Source organism: Phascolarctos cinereus, unplaced genomic scaffold (assembly GCF_003287225.1).
Source record: "Phascolarctos cinereus isolate Bilbo 61053 unplaced genomic scaffold, phaCin_HiC Scaffold_8;HRSCAF=390, whole genome shotgun sequence".
In the NCBI taxonomy this organism is placed as follows: Eukaryota; Metazoa; Chordata; class Mammalia; order Diprotodontia; family Phascolarctidae; genus Phascolarctos; species Phascolarctos cinereus.
This window is the reverse complement of record NW_027556291.1, coordinates 3,111,970-3,128,066: the sequence shown is the minus strand read 5'-3', so window position 1 is coordinate 3,128,066 and position 16,097 is coordinate 3,111,970. Positions and strand designations below refer to the sequence as shown.

At 36.0% G+C, this 16,097-nt stretch overlaps 1 long non-coding RNA gene across 1 annotated transcript in view; it reads left to right on the top strand.

Moving 5' to 3' along the window:
* The first annotated feature begins 15,235 nt into the window (after positions 1-15,235).
* Positions 15,236-16,097, top strand: part of LOC144454982 (uncharacterized) — a 28,426-nt gene continuing 27,564 nt past the window's right edge. The window contains exon 1 of the long non-coding RNA XR_013483569.1: positions 15,236-15,484. This is a non-coding gene — a long non-coding RNA (uncharacterized LOC144454982). The remainder of the gene's footprint in view (positions 15,485-16,097) is intronic.

Genomic DNA, 16,097 nt, shown 5'->3' with positions numbered 1-16,097 from the left:
CCTAGTCTTTCGCAGTCTTTCACAGTTGGAAGCAGTGGGTTTGTTCTCCTTTGACTTCTTTCTTCACTGGGTGTCACTTTACTTCCTAAGTTTTCATTGAGGTTAAGAATGTTTCTGTTTTTTGTGTCCCCAAGATGAAGTATGATACTTACAAATACTTACATATATTAAGCTTTTAAATAATTGTTTCAATTGAATTTTTAAAATTCTTCATGTTTACCATTTTATTATGCAATGACATTTAATTGCCTTCATATAACATCATTTTTTCATTCATTCAGTAAACATTTATTAAGCACCTGCTATTTGCCAGGTGTACTGGGCTAAGTGCTAGGGATACAAAAAGAGGCAAAAGACAGTCTCTGCCCTCAAGGAGCTCACAATCTAATGGGGGAGACAACATGCAAACAAATACATACAAAGCAAGCTATATATGGGATAAATAGAAAATTATCAACAGGGGGAGACACTGGAATGAAGAGGGTTTGAGAAAGGCTTCCTGTAGAATGGACTTTAACTGGGACTTAAAGGAAGCCAGGGAGGAGAGTAGGTGGAGTGGAGGAGGGAGGGTGTTCCAGGCCCGGGGGACAGCCAGAGAGAATACTTGGAGCTGAGAGATGGAGAGTCTTGTTCGTGAAACAGCCAGGAGGCCAGAGTCACTGGATCAAAGAATACGAGTCCGGGGGAGTAAGGTGTAAGAAGACTGGAAAGGTAGGATGGGTCAGGGCATGAAGGGCTTTGAATGCCAAACAGAGCATTTCATATTTGTTCCTGGAGGCATAAGGAGCCCCTGTTGTGGTTGGGGTGCTGGGAACCCTGAAATGCAAGGGTACAGGGCGGGTCTGCCTCGAAAGAATTCAACCACTCAAGCCTTCCAGTCAATAGATTCCAGTGCCAATAGAAGCAGGCAAGATTCTAAGTGAATCTGTGCAATTTAATGGGGGTAAGATTGGTACTTATGTATAAGAAAAGACAGAAGATCTTGATGGGATTAAGGAGTGGTAAATAGCCTGGGGTGCCCAGTTGCAGACAGTGAAAGAAGTGATCTGGGCTGGATGGGAGGGTCACAGTGAAAGGACTATTGGGTCTCTAGAGATGGGCCAGACGCCTCTGTCAAGACACCAGGGACTGGGCTGTGTAGGAAAGTCCAGGGCCCACTGCCCCATCACCCCTAGAGTTTACTGAGTTGGGAGAGGGGTGACGTGATCAGACATGCACTGTAGGAAAATCACTTTAGTGGCTGAATGGAAAATTAGTCAATCATAAGGGGCTAAACAAACATATACATCATATATATATATATATATATATATATATATATATATATAAATATAATATGTGCCATTAAGAAGCACAGGGAGATGGCCTGGGAGTAGTTTTGTTACATTTTGATGATCTTAAAAGAAAAAAATGGAAAGAGAGGGAAGGAGGACTGGGGGAGGGGGACAGGGGAAGGGAGAGGAAAAATGGGGGAGATTGGCTTTCTTAATTGGGGTCTATACAAATAAGGAGGAAGGGGGGAGAGAGAGTGACATTTGAATCTCGTCTAAACTAGTCAAAGGAGGGAAGAATACATACATTGGGATACAAAAATACATTGCACTCAACAGGGCAACAGGAGGAAAAAGGGAGGGATAAGAGTGTGAATAGACTAGGGGGAGGGATTAATCTTAAGGGAAACCAATTTAAGAGAGCAAGAAAAAGAGAAAAGTAAAAGACTAGGATGGAGGAAACAATAAAAAATCTTAGCTGTAATGTAATGAATTCACCCATGAAACAAAAGGATTGCAAACTAGATTAGAAAACAGCTTCGACAATGTTATTTACAAGAAACACTTGAAACAGAAAGATGCACACGGAATTACAATAAGTGGTTGAAGCAAAATCTCTTACACTTCCACTGATGTAAAAATAGCGGGGGTTGCAGTCATGATCTCTGACAAAGCAACAATTAAATACATTTAAAAGAGAAACAGGGAAATTACGTTTTTACTAAAAGATACCATAGACTGAATTAATATCAAGGCTAAATATAAATATGCCAGATGTTATGGCATCTAAATACATAAATAAGTTAAATGGGTCACAGGAAGAAATAAAATAATTCAATATAGACTTGAATAGAATTTGAGAAAAGTTAGATGAGATAGAACTTGAGAGATTATTGAGTGAGAATAGAAGCCATGCATAGTACCTTCACAAAAATGGACCCTGTATTAGTGCATAAAAGCTTTATACATGCAGAAATATTGAATGCCTCTTTTACAGACCATAATGCAATAAAAAGTCTATGCAGCAAAGGACCTCTGATGAAATGATTGAAAATTAGAGACTAAATAATAGATTCTTAAAGAATGGGCAAAATGCAAATCATAGAAATAATTTTATTAAAGATAATGATAACATACCAAGATTTTTGAGATGCAGCCATAGCAACTCATAGGGGAGGATTTGTATCGTTAAACACTTAACAGTAAAAAAAAAAAAAGAATAGATCAACAAATTGAGCATGCAACTAAAAAGACAATTTAAAGCCCACTAGAAAACCAAATTTTAAAATCCCAATTAAACACCAAACTGGAAATCCTGAAAAATCAATGGGGAGATTAACAAAAATCATAGCAAAAAAAAAAAAAGCCAATTCCATTAATAAAACCTGAAGCTGTTTGTTTTTTTTTTTTTGGAGGGGGGGGCGGATAATAAGAGACGAACCATTAGCTTGCTTGATTAAAAGGAAAACCAAATTACCAGTACTGAAAATGAAAAAAAGTAAATTCATAACCAATACAGAAGAAATGAAAGGAAATATTAAGATCTATTTTACCCATTATATACCAATAAAATTGACAATCTAAATGAAATGGATGAATATTTACAGAACATAAAATGCCTTTATTAACAGAACAAGAAATAGAGGATTTAAATAACCAAATCTTAGAAAAAGAAATTGAACAATCCATAAATTAACTGCTGAAGGAAAAAAAAAACCAAGACCAGATGGATTTGCAAGCAAGTTCTCAAACATTTAAAGGGCAATTAATTCCAATATTATACAAACTGAAAAAGTAGGAAAAATAAGGGATCTTAACAAACTCCTTCTAAAATACAGATATGGTTTTGATACGAAAACTAGGGAGAATCAAAGCAGAGAAAGAAAACTGGACCAATGTCCCTAATGAACATTCATGCAAAAAAATATATATATATATTAGCAAGGAGACTACCATAACATTACTGTACCCAGATTATATACTTTGACAAGGCTGGATTTATATCAGGAATACAGGTCTGGGAAATTTTAAGCCTAATTGACTGTATCAATTAAAAGAACAAGAAAAATCGTCATTATATCAATAGATGCAGAAAAGGCTTTTGACAAAATATAACACCCATTCCTGTTTAAAACAAAACAACACTAGAAAGCGTAGGAATGAGTCAACATAATCTTTAATGGGAATAAATTAGAGGCCTTTCCAGTAAGATCAGTGGTGAAGCTAGGATGTCCTTTATCACCATTACTATTCAGTATGGTACTGGAATTACTAGTTATAGCAATAAGATAAGAAAAAAATGGGAATAAGCATAGGCAAAGAGTAAACAAAATGATTGCTTTTTTTTTTGGAGGCAATCAGGGTTAAGTGACTTGCCCAGAGTCACATGGCTAGTATCTGAGGGTGGATTTGAACTCAAGTCCTCTTGACTCCAAGGTTGGGATTCTATCCATTGTATCACCTAGCTACCCCCAGATTATTACTTTTTGAAGATGATGTGAAAGTTTACTTAGCAAACCTTAGAATCAGCTAAAAATCTAATTGAAACAATTACCAACTTCAGTGCAGTTACAGAATGTAAAATAAACCCACGTAAATCATTATCATTTTTATGTTTCCAGCAAAATTTGGTAGGAAGAGATAGAGAAATTCCATTCAAAATAACTACAGAAAGTATAAAATATTTGGAAGTCTATCTGCCAAGGCACACACAGGAAGTAAACACAATTACAGAACATTCTTTTCATAAATAAAGGCAGGTCTAAATAATTAGAGAAATATTCATTGATCATGAGTAGGCCAAGTCAATATAATAAAATGACAATATTTCCTGAATTAATTTACTTATTTATTGCCATCTCAATCAAATTACCAAGGGATTACTTTATAGTGCTAGGGGGAAAAAATTCCCTTTGGAGGACACAAGATCAAGAATCTCAAGGGAATTGTTGAAAAAAGTGGGAAGGAAAGGGACATAGTAGTACTGTCTCAAACCATACTACAAAACAGTAATCATAAAAACAATTTGGTACTGGTTAAGAAGTAGGTTGATCAGTGGAACAGATTAGGTATACGTTATACAGAAGCAAATGAGCACAGTGCCCTAGTGTTTTGTAAACCAAAAGCCATTGGGACAAAAAAAATCACTATTTGACAAAAACTGTTGGGAAAACTGGAAAGAAATCTAGCAGAAACTAAGTATACACTAACATTTCATACCAAAATAAGCTCCAAATGGGTACATGACTTAGACATAAAAGGTGACATCATAAATTAGAGGAGCAAGGAAGAAATTATCTGTCAAATAGGGATAGAGAAGATCACAGAAAATAAATTGGACAGTTTTGATTACATAAAATTTTAAAGTTTTTGCAAACCAATGCAACTAAAGTTAGAAAAGAAATAGATAAATGGGGGGAAATCTTTGCAACAAATTTCTCTGAATGTATTCAAATTTATAAGAATAAGACTAAATCCCCAGTTGATAAATGGTCAAAACATATGAACAGGCTGTTTTCAGAAGAAGAAATCAAAGCTATTAATAGCCATATAAAAATGCACTGAATCACTACTAATTAGTGAAATGCAAGTTTAAACAACTCTGAGGTACTACTCCATACTCATCAGATTGTCAAAGTTGACTGAAAAAGGTAAATGACAAATGTTGGAGAGGTAATGAGAAGACAGGTATATTAATACACTATTGATGGAGCTGTGAACTATGCCCCCAAAGCTATTAAACTATGTATATACACCCTTTCACCCGGAAACATCACTACCGGGTCTGTATCCCAAAGAGATCAAAGAAAAAGGAAAAAGATCCATATCTACAAAAATATTTATAGCAGTTCTTTTTGTGGTGACAAAGAATTGGAAATTGAAGGGGTTCCCATCAGTTGGGGAATGAATAACAAGTTATGATATATGAATGTGATGGAATGCTATTATGCTATAAGGAATGATGATGGGGACAATTTTAGAGAAACCCTGAGAAGACTTGTATAAGGGTAAGTTGAGCAGAACCAGGAGAGCAATTTATACAATAACAGTAATGTTGTAAAAACAAACAACTTTGAAAGACTTGGAAACTCTGATCAACACAATAAGCAACCAATTCCAGAGGACTCATGACGAAACATGCTTGCCACCTCCTGCTAGAGAGATAATCAAGTCAGAGTGCAGACCAAGGCATATTTTTTTTGGTCATGTCTATTGCAGGAATTTGTTTTGCTTGATTATATATGTTTGTAATAGAAGTTTTGTTTTCTTGCTTTCTCAGTGGGGAGAGAGAAAAGACGGATTTTCATTTGAAAATAAAATTTAATTAAAAAGTAAAAAGTGTATAGCCCTTTAAAAAACCCTAGAAAACCAAATTAAAAACACTAATTAAACACCAAAAGAGAAGTCCTAAAAATTGAAGACAAGATTAAAAAATTAAAAGAAAGAAAAACATTGAGTTAAGAACCAAAATTAGGAGTTGGGTTTTTATTTTGAGAAAAGTAGATTTAACAATTAATCAATTTTAATTTTTTTAAAAAGAGGAAAACTAAATTACCAGTATCAAAAATGAAAGAAGAGTCACAACAAATGAAGAAGAAAGGAAGTTATTAGAAGCTATTTTGCCCAACAATATGCCAATAAAACTGATAAATGAAATGGATAAATATTTATAAAAATAGAAAATGTCTAAATTAATAGAACACATAAAAAGAAGTCAAACAAGTCATTAACAAACTCCTAAAGAAAAAAAGGACTAATTAGATTTTTACACAAATTCTTATCAACTATTAAAAGAAAAATGAGTTCCATTATTAAACTGTTTACAAAAATATGTGAAGATGGTATCCTATAAAATCTCTTCTATGATAAAAATTTGATCTTGGTTTCTAAACTAGGCAGAAAGAAAATGGGAAAATAAAACCAATGTATGTTGATAGAAGAATTTTAAATGAAATATTTGTGAAGAGGCTATAGCAACATATCAAAAGGATTATACACTATAACCAGGTCAGATTCATATTAGGAATGCAGGTTCAATATTAGGAACCTAAAAACCTAATAAATGGTATTAATAATGATAAAAATCATGATTATATCAATAGATGCATAAAACTCTGCAAAATATACCTATTTTTGTTTTAGAAGAAATGCATTAGAAAATGAACCTTTCCCTAATATGGTAAGTAGTATCTTTCTAAAAATAAGAACCGACATTATATGTGAAGATCAAGGAGCCTTTCTGATGAGATCAGTAGGGGAGCAAGGATTTCCATTATCACCACTATTATCTGACATAGTGCCATAAATGTTAGGGATAGCAATAAGATAAGAAAAAAGTAACAAGAATAAGAATAGGCAAAGAAGAAATGAGATTGTCATTTTTTTGCAGATGTTTTGATGATTTATTTAGAGAACCTTGGAGAATCAATTAAAAATTAAAATAAAGCAAGTAACGTAAGCAAAATTATAGGATACAAAATAAACCCACACAAATCACCTGCATTTCTGTATACTAGCAACAAAAGATGGAGATATTCTATTTAAAATAACTATATAATATATAAAATACTTGGGAGTTTGCCTATCTATACTCATTCAGGAACTATATGAATACAACTATAAAACACTCTTTATAAAGTAAAAGACAGATCTAAATAAGTGAAGAAATAGTCATTGCTCATGAGTAGGCCAAGCCAACAAAATTTAAACTATTACTTGAACTATCTAAATTAATTTACTTATTTAGTGCCATTCCAATCATAGTAATGAAGAATTACTTTATAGAGCTAGAAAAAAAAAATAACAAAATTCATTTAGAATAAGAAGTCAAAGATCTCATGGGAAATAATTAAAAGAGATGGGAAGGAAGGAGGACTAACAATATTAGATCTCAAAATAAAAAGTAGCAATCATCAATGTGATTTGAAGCTGGCTAAAAATGAAGAGGTAGATCAGGGAATAGAATAGGGACACACCATATCAAAGCACATTAAATATACTAGTGCATGATTTTTTTTAAATAAAGTTTTATTAATATCTTTTGTTTATTTTACATGACCAAAAATTTTCCCCAGGAACCCTCCCTCTCACCCCTCTCAGAGAGCCATCTCGTATGATAAACAATATTTTTAAAGAAAAAAAAGTCAACAAAACTGATCAGTTTGTTTAAAAAAATCTGAAAATATGTGTAATATACCATCCCCACCCGACTGTGAGGAGATGACTTCCAGTTGCTCTCATATCCTAAATCCCATTGAGGAGAGCTCCATAGGGCCAGGGAAATTCTGGCAATACCAGGTTTCCTTACAACATACATAGGAAGCTGATTTTTCTTTGTCTTTTTTCTATATTGTCTGTAAGTTGAGGAAAGCTAGTTCAAGCACTTAGTTATTTGTCCAATACTACACAAGCAGTTATTTTTGGTAAACTTTGTGAAATGCTTCTTATTGAATCTGCATGGTTTTATATTTAGGGAAAATTATAATTTTTCTTCTGTACATGTGGAACTGTATATGATCATGCCACATTGACTAGCTTTGGGGAAGCAAGTGAAAGGAATATACATATGCCTCCTCAGTATACCAGATGACTGTTCCAGACTGAGGCTGTGAACAATATGTTCCAAACACACCCTGGCTGATTTGCCAAGGATGACGACTTTTTCAAATGAGGGGAGAGTGTAATGGGAGACTAGTCACTGATTTTAGTCTTCATGAGCATTAACTGAGTGCTACTGATGCAATTCCCCATATGGAATACTCTGAGGAGTTTGCTTCCTGGATAGTCATAATAACATGTAATAGAAATGCCCAGGAGAGATTGGAGCATTCTGTGATTCAATTGATTTCATTAATTTCAATGATTTAAAATCTATAACCATGTAGTGAATAGCTATGTTCCTGTTTGATTGGCTGTGGGTGTATAGCTCAAACTGGGGAGTGCTCCCCTTTATACCCTACGGCACAATAATGTTCCATTGCATTCACGGACCACCATTTGTTTAGCCATCTCCCAAACGAGGGGCATCTATTTTGTTTCCAGTTCTGTGCTACCACAGAAAGTGCTGCTATCGATATTTTGGTGTATATGGGACCTTTCTCTTTATCAGTGGCCTCCATAGGGGATATATCTAGGAGTGGAATCTCTGAGGCAAAGAGTAGGATCATTTTAGCCTTTTTATTTGCATAAATCTAAATTGTTTTCCACAATGGTTGTGCTAATTCACAGCTCTACCAACAATGCACAATCCCTCCAACGTTGACTATTCCTGTGTTTTGTCATCTTTGCCAGTTTTTTGGATAGGAAGTGAATCTTCTGGTTGTTTTGATTTGCATCTCTCCTATTAGTCATTTGAAGCATTGTTTCCTATGTTATTAATAGTTTGCAATTCTTCCTTTGAGAGTATCTGTTCACATCCTTTTGCCACTTTTCTATTGAGGAGTGGCCTTTCATCTTATATATTTCTGGACATTGTTTATGTGTTTTTTAGTTATCTATATAGCTGAGGAATTTGATATGAAATTTTTTCCCTATTCAATCTTTAATGTTCAGGGAATGTATCCATTTAAAATTTATTGTGGAATGTGGTATAAGAGGTTGACTGAAGCCTAATTTCTACCAGTCTGCTTTCAAGTTTTCTCAGCAGTGCTTATCAAATGGGTAGTTCTTTCCTAAGTAATTTCTGTTTTTGGGGTTTATCAAATACTGCATTATTCGGTTCCATTGTTTTGGATCCTTCCTTACTAGAGTGGCAGATAGAAAGCATTTCTTTAGGGGTTACCATGAGACCAACTTGGTGCTAAGCAGAGGGGTTACAAATACAGCTAAAATGAAGCTTCCTCCTCTCAAGGAGCCTGGATAGCTCATCAGTTGGTTGTCTGGACAGGCAATTACCAATAAAAATAAATGTTTAGAGGGCAGAGCCAAAATGGTACAATAGCAGTCAGAAGTACAGAGAACTTCCCTGCAAAACTCCTCCAAACAGATGTAGAAAACGCACCAGGTGCAGTTAGGTGACACAGTGGATAGAGCTCCAGCCTTGGAGTCAGGAGGACCTGAGTTCAAATCCAACCTCAGACACACGATACTCACTAGCTGTGTGACCCTGGGCAAGTCATTTAACCCCAATTGCCTCACACCCCCCCCCAAAAAAAAAGACAACAAAAGAAAAGAAAAGAAAATGTACCAGTTAGAATCCTGCTCAGGAAATCTAAGTCAAATATCACAGTAAGTCACTTTTTCAGGCCATGTCTACATAGAGACATAGAGAAGTTTGTAGATCCTGTGGACAGAGTCTAACCCTAGTGCACAAGCACTCTAAAGCAGAAGGAGACTCTTGCATCAAGACAATAGTAGCTTCCAGACCCATACTGGGGCATCACAGCCTCACACAGGATGAGGGAACTGGTGTCAGCTGACAGCTTTGTCATCTACTATCCACTTCTGGGTTACAAATTCAGGACAGAGCTTGCCTTCCCAATAGGTAGGGAAAAGGCTGGAGGAAGGGAGAGAATTGGAACTGAAAATAAAAATTAAAAAAAAATCCAGGACAGACAGAGGAGGAGACTTGTGCCCAGGGGTGACAGTTGAGGATGAAGATTAGTCTCAGACCCTACTCTGGGTATTCAGAGAACAGGAAGTTCAGAAATAAGCAACAGCTGTGTGACTCAGACCTTAGGAGTGGAGAGGGGTCTCAGTTCCATCTTCTAGTCCAATCTGAAGTCTGTAGAGGAATAAGCAGGGCAGGAATCCCAGACCAAATCTGAGAGTCTGAACTCTGAACAGCAGAGCTTTCCAGCTGGTTGATAGGGGCTGAGGCCAACAGCAGTGTACTGTTGCTCAGGCCCAAACCCAGGTCAGCAACTTGAAACTCAAACCAGAGAAGTAGTGATCAGATTTTGCCCTGTATCAGATGACTTTGGGAGCCTGGATAGCTTGCAAGTCCCCTACCTGAGCTGTCTCTGAGAGCCTAAAGTAACATAACACTCAGTATTCCAAGAAAATAGCAACAGAACCAGACTTTTCTGGTTCTGTATAGTCTGACCCTAACATAAAGTCTGAAGTCAAAAAATAGGAAAAGGGGAGGAGATGTAGATTTAGGGAGATATTAGTCCCATATAAAACAAGCTCTAAGGATATACAAAAATATTTATATCTCTTTTTTGAGGTGGCAAAGAATGAGAATCTGACGGGGTGCCCATAAATCAGGAAATGGATGAACAAGTTATGGTATACTAATGTGTTGGAATCCTATTGTGCTGTAAGAAATGATGAAGAGGATGGTTTCAGAGAAACCTGGGGAAGAATTTTATGAATCTGTATGAACTAATGAAAAGTAAAGTGAGCAGAATCCAGAGAGTAATTATACAATGACAACAACATTATGAAAACAAACAACTTTGAAAAACTTAAGAATTCTGATTAGCCACAATTCCAAAGGATTAATGATGAAACATGCTCCCCACCTCCCTACAGAGAGGTGAAGGACTCAGAGTGCAGAATGAGACATACATGTATGTGTTTGTGTATATGTATACATATGTATTTGTATTTGTATATATTCTTTCTTTTAAACATGGCCAATGAGGAAATTTGTTTTGCTTAAATATATGGTTGTGATGATTTTTTTCTTTTACTCTTAATTATGGGGGAGGGGGTAAGAGAGAAAGGGGACAGATTTTGTCTCATAAAAGGAGTTAGGTAGAGGGATTTTTTTTTCAATTTTTAAGAATAATTTGTGTATTAATATTGTTGCTGAGTCATGTTTTAGTAGTGTCCAACTCTTTGTAACCGCATTTCAGGTTTTCTTGGCAAAAATAGCAAAGTGGTTTGCCATTTTCTTCTCCAGCTCATTTTACAGATGAAAAAACTGAGGCAAACAGGGTTAACTGACTTGCCCAGGGTCACACAGCTAGTAAGAATCTGAGGCCAGATTTGGACTCAGGAAGATGAGTCTTCTTGACTCCAGGCCCCAGCACTGTATCCGTTTTGTTAAAAGCAATATAGGATTCCCCTGTAAATTCATCAAGCCCAGTTTTTTCTTTGATAGTTCCTTTATAATAGTTTTGTTTCCTTTTCTGAGACTGATTTAAGATCTCAATTTGATCTTCTGTTAGTTTGGGTAATATATATTGAAGGTATTCCTCTTTTTCTTTTGTGTTCTTAGCTTTGTTAGCATATAACTGAATAACAGATTCTGATAATTCATTTAATTTCTTCTGATTTTTTGGGGATTTTGCCTGGTTCATTTGCTATTTTGATTTTATGATCTCTTCTTTTTAATGAGTTTGGCTAAAGGTTTATCAATTTGTTGCTTTTTTTTTTAATGTTGTCATTAATTTCTTTATTTTTGGTTTTCAACATTCACTTCCACAAGATTTTGAGTTCCAAATTTTCTCCCCATCTCATCCCTCCCCCACCCAAGATGGCATGCATTATGAATACTCCTTCCCCTAATCTGCCCTCCTTTCTATCTCCCCCCCTTCTTTTGCCCCCTTCCCCTTCTATTTTCCTGTAGGGAAGGATAGATTTCTATACCCCATTGCCTGTATATGTTAATTCCCAGTTGCATGTGAAAACATTTTTAAATATTTGTTTTTAAAACTTTGGGTTCCAAATTTTCTCTCTTTCTCCCTCCCCCCCCACCCTCATTGAGAAGGCAAGCAACTTGATGCAGGTTGTATATATGTAGTCATACAAAACACTTCCATAATAGTCATGTTGTGAAAAACTAACTATATTTCCCTTCATCCTACCCCACCCCCATTTATTCTATTCTCTCTTTTGACCCTGTCCCTCCTTATTGCTTCTGATTACACCCTCCCCCAAACTGCCCTCCTCTCTATCATCCCCTTGCTCTCTTATCCCCTTCCCTTTTATTTTCCTGTAGGGTAAGAAAGATTTCTATACCCAGTTGAGTGTGTGTTATTCCCTCCTTAAGCCAAATCCAATGAGAATAAGATTCACTCATTCCCTCTCACCTTCCCCCACTTCCCCTCCACTGTAAAAGCCATTTCTTGTCTGTTTTATGTGAGATAATTTACCCCATTCTACCGCTTCCTTTCTTTTCTTTTTTTTCTTTCTTTTTAGGCAACTGGGGTTAAGTAACTTGCCCAGGGTCATACAGCTAGTAAGTGTCAAGTGTTTAGTCTGAGGCCGGATTTGAACTCAGGTCCTCCTGCCTTCAGGGCTGGTGCTCTATCCACTGTGCCACCTAGCTGCCCCCTACCTCTTCCTTTTTCTTTCTCCCAGTATAATCCTCTCTCACCCCTTATTTTTATTCTCTAGATATCACCCCTTCACCTTCAACTCACCCTGTGCCCTCTATCTATCCATCTATGGATACATACATATAATTTTTTTCCCTCCAACTACCCTAATACTGAGAAAGGTCTCATGAGTTACAAATATCATCTTTCCATGCAGGAATGTAAACAGTTCAACTTTAGTAAGTCCCTTATGATCTCTCTTTCCTGTTTAACTCTTCATGCTTCTCTTGAGTCTTGTATTTGAAAGTCAAATTTTCTATTCAGCTCTGGTCTTTTCATCAGGAATGCTTGAAAGTCCTCTATTTCACTGAATATCCATTTCCCCCCCCCCCCGAAGGATTATACTCAATTTTGCTGGGTAGGTGGTTCTTGGTTTTAATCCTAGCTCCTTTGACCTGGGGAATATCATATTCCAAGCCCTCTGATCCCTTATTGTAGAAGCTGCTAAATCTTGTGTTACCCTGATTGTGTTTCCACAGTACTTGAATTGTTTCTTTCTGGCTGCTTGCAATATTTTCTCCTTGACCTGAGAATTCTGGAATTTGGCTATGATATTCCTAGGAGTTTTCCTTTAGGAATCTCTTTCAGGAGGTGATTGGTGGATTCTTTCAATTTCTATTTTACCCACTGGTTCTAGAATATCAGGGCAGTTTTCCTTGATAATTTCTTGAAAGATGATGTCTAGGCTCTTTTTTTGATCATGGCTTTCAGAAAGTCCGACAATTTTTAAATTCTCTCTCCTGGATCTATTTTCCAGGTCAGTTGTTTTTCCAATGAGATATTTCATATTGTTTTCTATTTTTTCATTCATCTGATTTTGTTTTACAATGTCTTGATTTCTCATAAAGTCACTACCTTCCATTTGCTCCATTCTAATTTTTTTTTTTTAGGCAATTGGGGTTAAGTGACTTGCCCAGGGTCGCACAGCTAGTAAGTGTGTCAAGTGTTTGGTCTGAGGCTGGATTTGAACTCAGGTACTCCTGACTTCAGGGCCAGTGCTCTATCTACTGTGCCAGCTAGTTGCCCCTCCATTCTAATTTTTAAGGAAGTATTTTCTTCAGTGAGCTTTTGGACTTCCTTTTCCATCTGGCCAATTCTGCTTTTTAAGGCATTCTTCTCCTCATTGGCTTTTTGGACCTCTTTTGCCATTTGGGTTAGTTTATTTTTTAAGGTGTCATTTTCTTCAGTATTTTTTTGGGTCTCCTTTAGCAAGCTGTTGACTTGTTTTCATGATTTTCTTGCATCATTCTCATTTCTCTTCCCATTTTTTTCCTCTACTTCTCTTACTTGCTTCTCAAAATCCTTTTTGAGCTATTCCATGGCCTGGGACCAATTCATATTTTTCTTGGAGGCTTTGGGTGTAGGAGCTTTGACTTTGTTGTCTTCTTCTGGTTGTATGTTTTGATCTTCTTTGTTACCAAAGAAAGATTCTATGGTCTGACTTTTTTTTTTTTTGCACAGTTTGCTCATGATCCTAGGCAATTACTTGAATTATAAACTCTTTGTTAAGGTAGGGGTCTGCTTCCAGTGTGGAGAATGTGTTGTTCCAAGCTTTGGGGGTTTTGTGCAGCTGTTTTCAAAGATACTTCTAGGGACCTGTAAATTTTCAGTTCTTCTAATATGATCAAGAGCAAGGTATTTACTCCTTTCCTGGCCTGTGCTCTGGTCTATGAGTGATGGTTTATCAATTTATTAACCTTTTCAAAGAACTACTTTTAGTTCTTCTTCTCATTTCTATAGTTGTTTTGGTTTCTAATTTAATTCTCTTGTAATTTTTAATTTCTCCTCTTTTTTTCACTTATTCTGAGTTTGTTTTGGCAGAGTTTCTTATTTTTGAAAGGCATATTCAGTTTATTAACCCTCTCCTTTTCTATTTTGTGAATGTATGTTTTTAGGGATACAGTTTTCCCCTGAGGACTGCTTAGCTGCATCCCAGAAATTTCGGTATGTTGCTTCATCATTATTATTGTATTTTACAAAATTATGAATTGTTTCTATGATTTGTTCTTTATCTACTTGTTATTTGGGATTGCAATATTGGCTGTCTATGTCTTTCCTTTGTATTACCTTGAACTGATTACATTGTTATTGTATTGTAGTCTGTAAAGACCGTGTTTACTATTTCTGCCTTTTAACATTTGTTTTCAATATTTCTATGCCTTAATAATCCTGGTCAATTTTTGTAAAGTTCCATGGCTGAAATATGTATAGTCTTAAATGATCTCATTTAGAAGATAGGTTTTGTTTTTCTAGCAGTTTGTTCAATTCCATGTTTCTCCTTTTGTTTTTCTTTCTGTTAAGAGTTGTCCAACTCCAAGAGAAGTACATGAAAGTATCTTGCTATGATTGTGCTGCTAACTATGCCTTCTTCTCATTCAGTTAATTTTTCCTTTATGAATTTAGATGCTATGGTATTTAGAGCATAGAAGTTTAATACTGATATTGGTTTGTTGACTTTGATTCCTTCCACCATAAGGTAATTTCCTTGTTTATCTCTATTCTGTGAATTTTTCTTTTTGCTTTAGTAGAGCTTGGTTGCATACATTTCAATTTCTGAAAATAGTTTGCATAGTATTGGCACTAATTGTTCTTCAAAATGTATATAAAATTCTCTTGCAAATCCATCAGAAATTTTTGTCTTTGGTTTTTCCTTTCAAGCTGCTTCTATTTCATTTCCTAAGGTTGAATCATTTATGATCTGTATTTAGTGTTCTCTTAGTTTGTATTTCATATTGTGAATTTTAATATAGTATGTGTATATATATCCCAAATGTGTGAATACATATTAGAACTATGTACCCAAATGTACATCTCTCTATCTACATATCTGTATATAAAAGGAGGACAGTTCAGGCTGTCCCCCTTGCTCAACAGGTATCCAGGAACAGAAGACCAGGACTGAGACCAGCTTAACCACCTGCCCTCAATCCGACTCCACAAGAAAAGGTCTGTCCTTTTCTGTACTTTCTCTCCCAGTGCCTGGTTCTCCACAGACCCTACTATGTGACCTACTGCTCTGTTAACTAAATGTTTTCAGTAACCTAAATTTTGTTTCAAACACAAAGAGGCCATGGGTTAATTTGATCTAGCTAGAAATATAAATTTAGGTAAAGAGCCCAACCTCTCTACCTAAATCTTAAGAATTTTCCTGACTGGAGACCCAAAGAAATTATGATGTAAACTCCTTAATACTGAAGTGGAGGAAACCAGGTACTGGGTTAATCATTGAGCATACAAAGAAAGGCAAAAAAACACTGACTTGACTTCAAGAAGGTCACATTCTTATGAGAGAGAGAACATAGAAACAATTATGTATAATGTACAATGTAAGATATATACAGTCTCAATGGGAGATGAGCCCAGAGAGGAAGCAGAGATTTGGTGGGCGGGGGGAGAAGAAAGGCTGAAAAGGCCTGTTATAGAAGGTGGGGTGCAATCTGAATCCTGATGGAAGCCAGGGCATCCAGGAGGTGGAAATGAGGAGGGAGGACAGTCCAGGCACCCGGAACCAGCAGTGAAAATGGCCACAGTTGGGAGGTAGAAGAGCAAACAGCAAAAT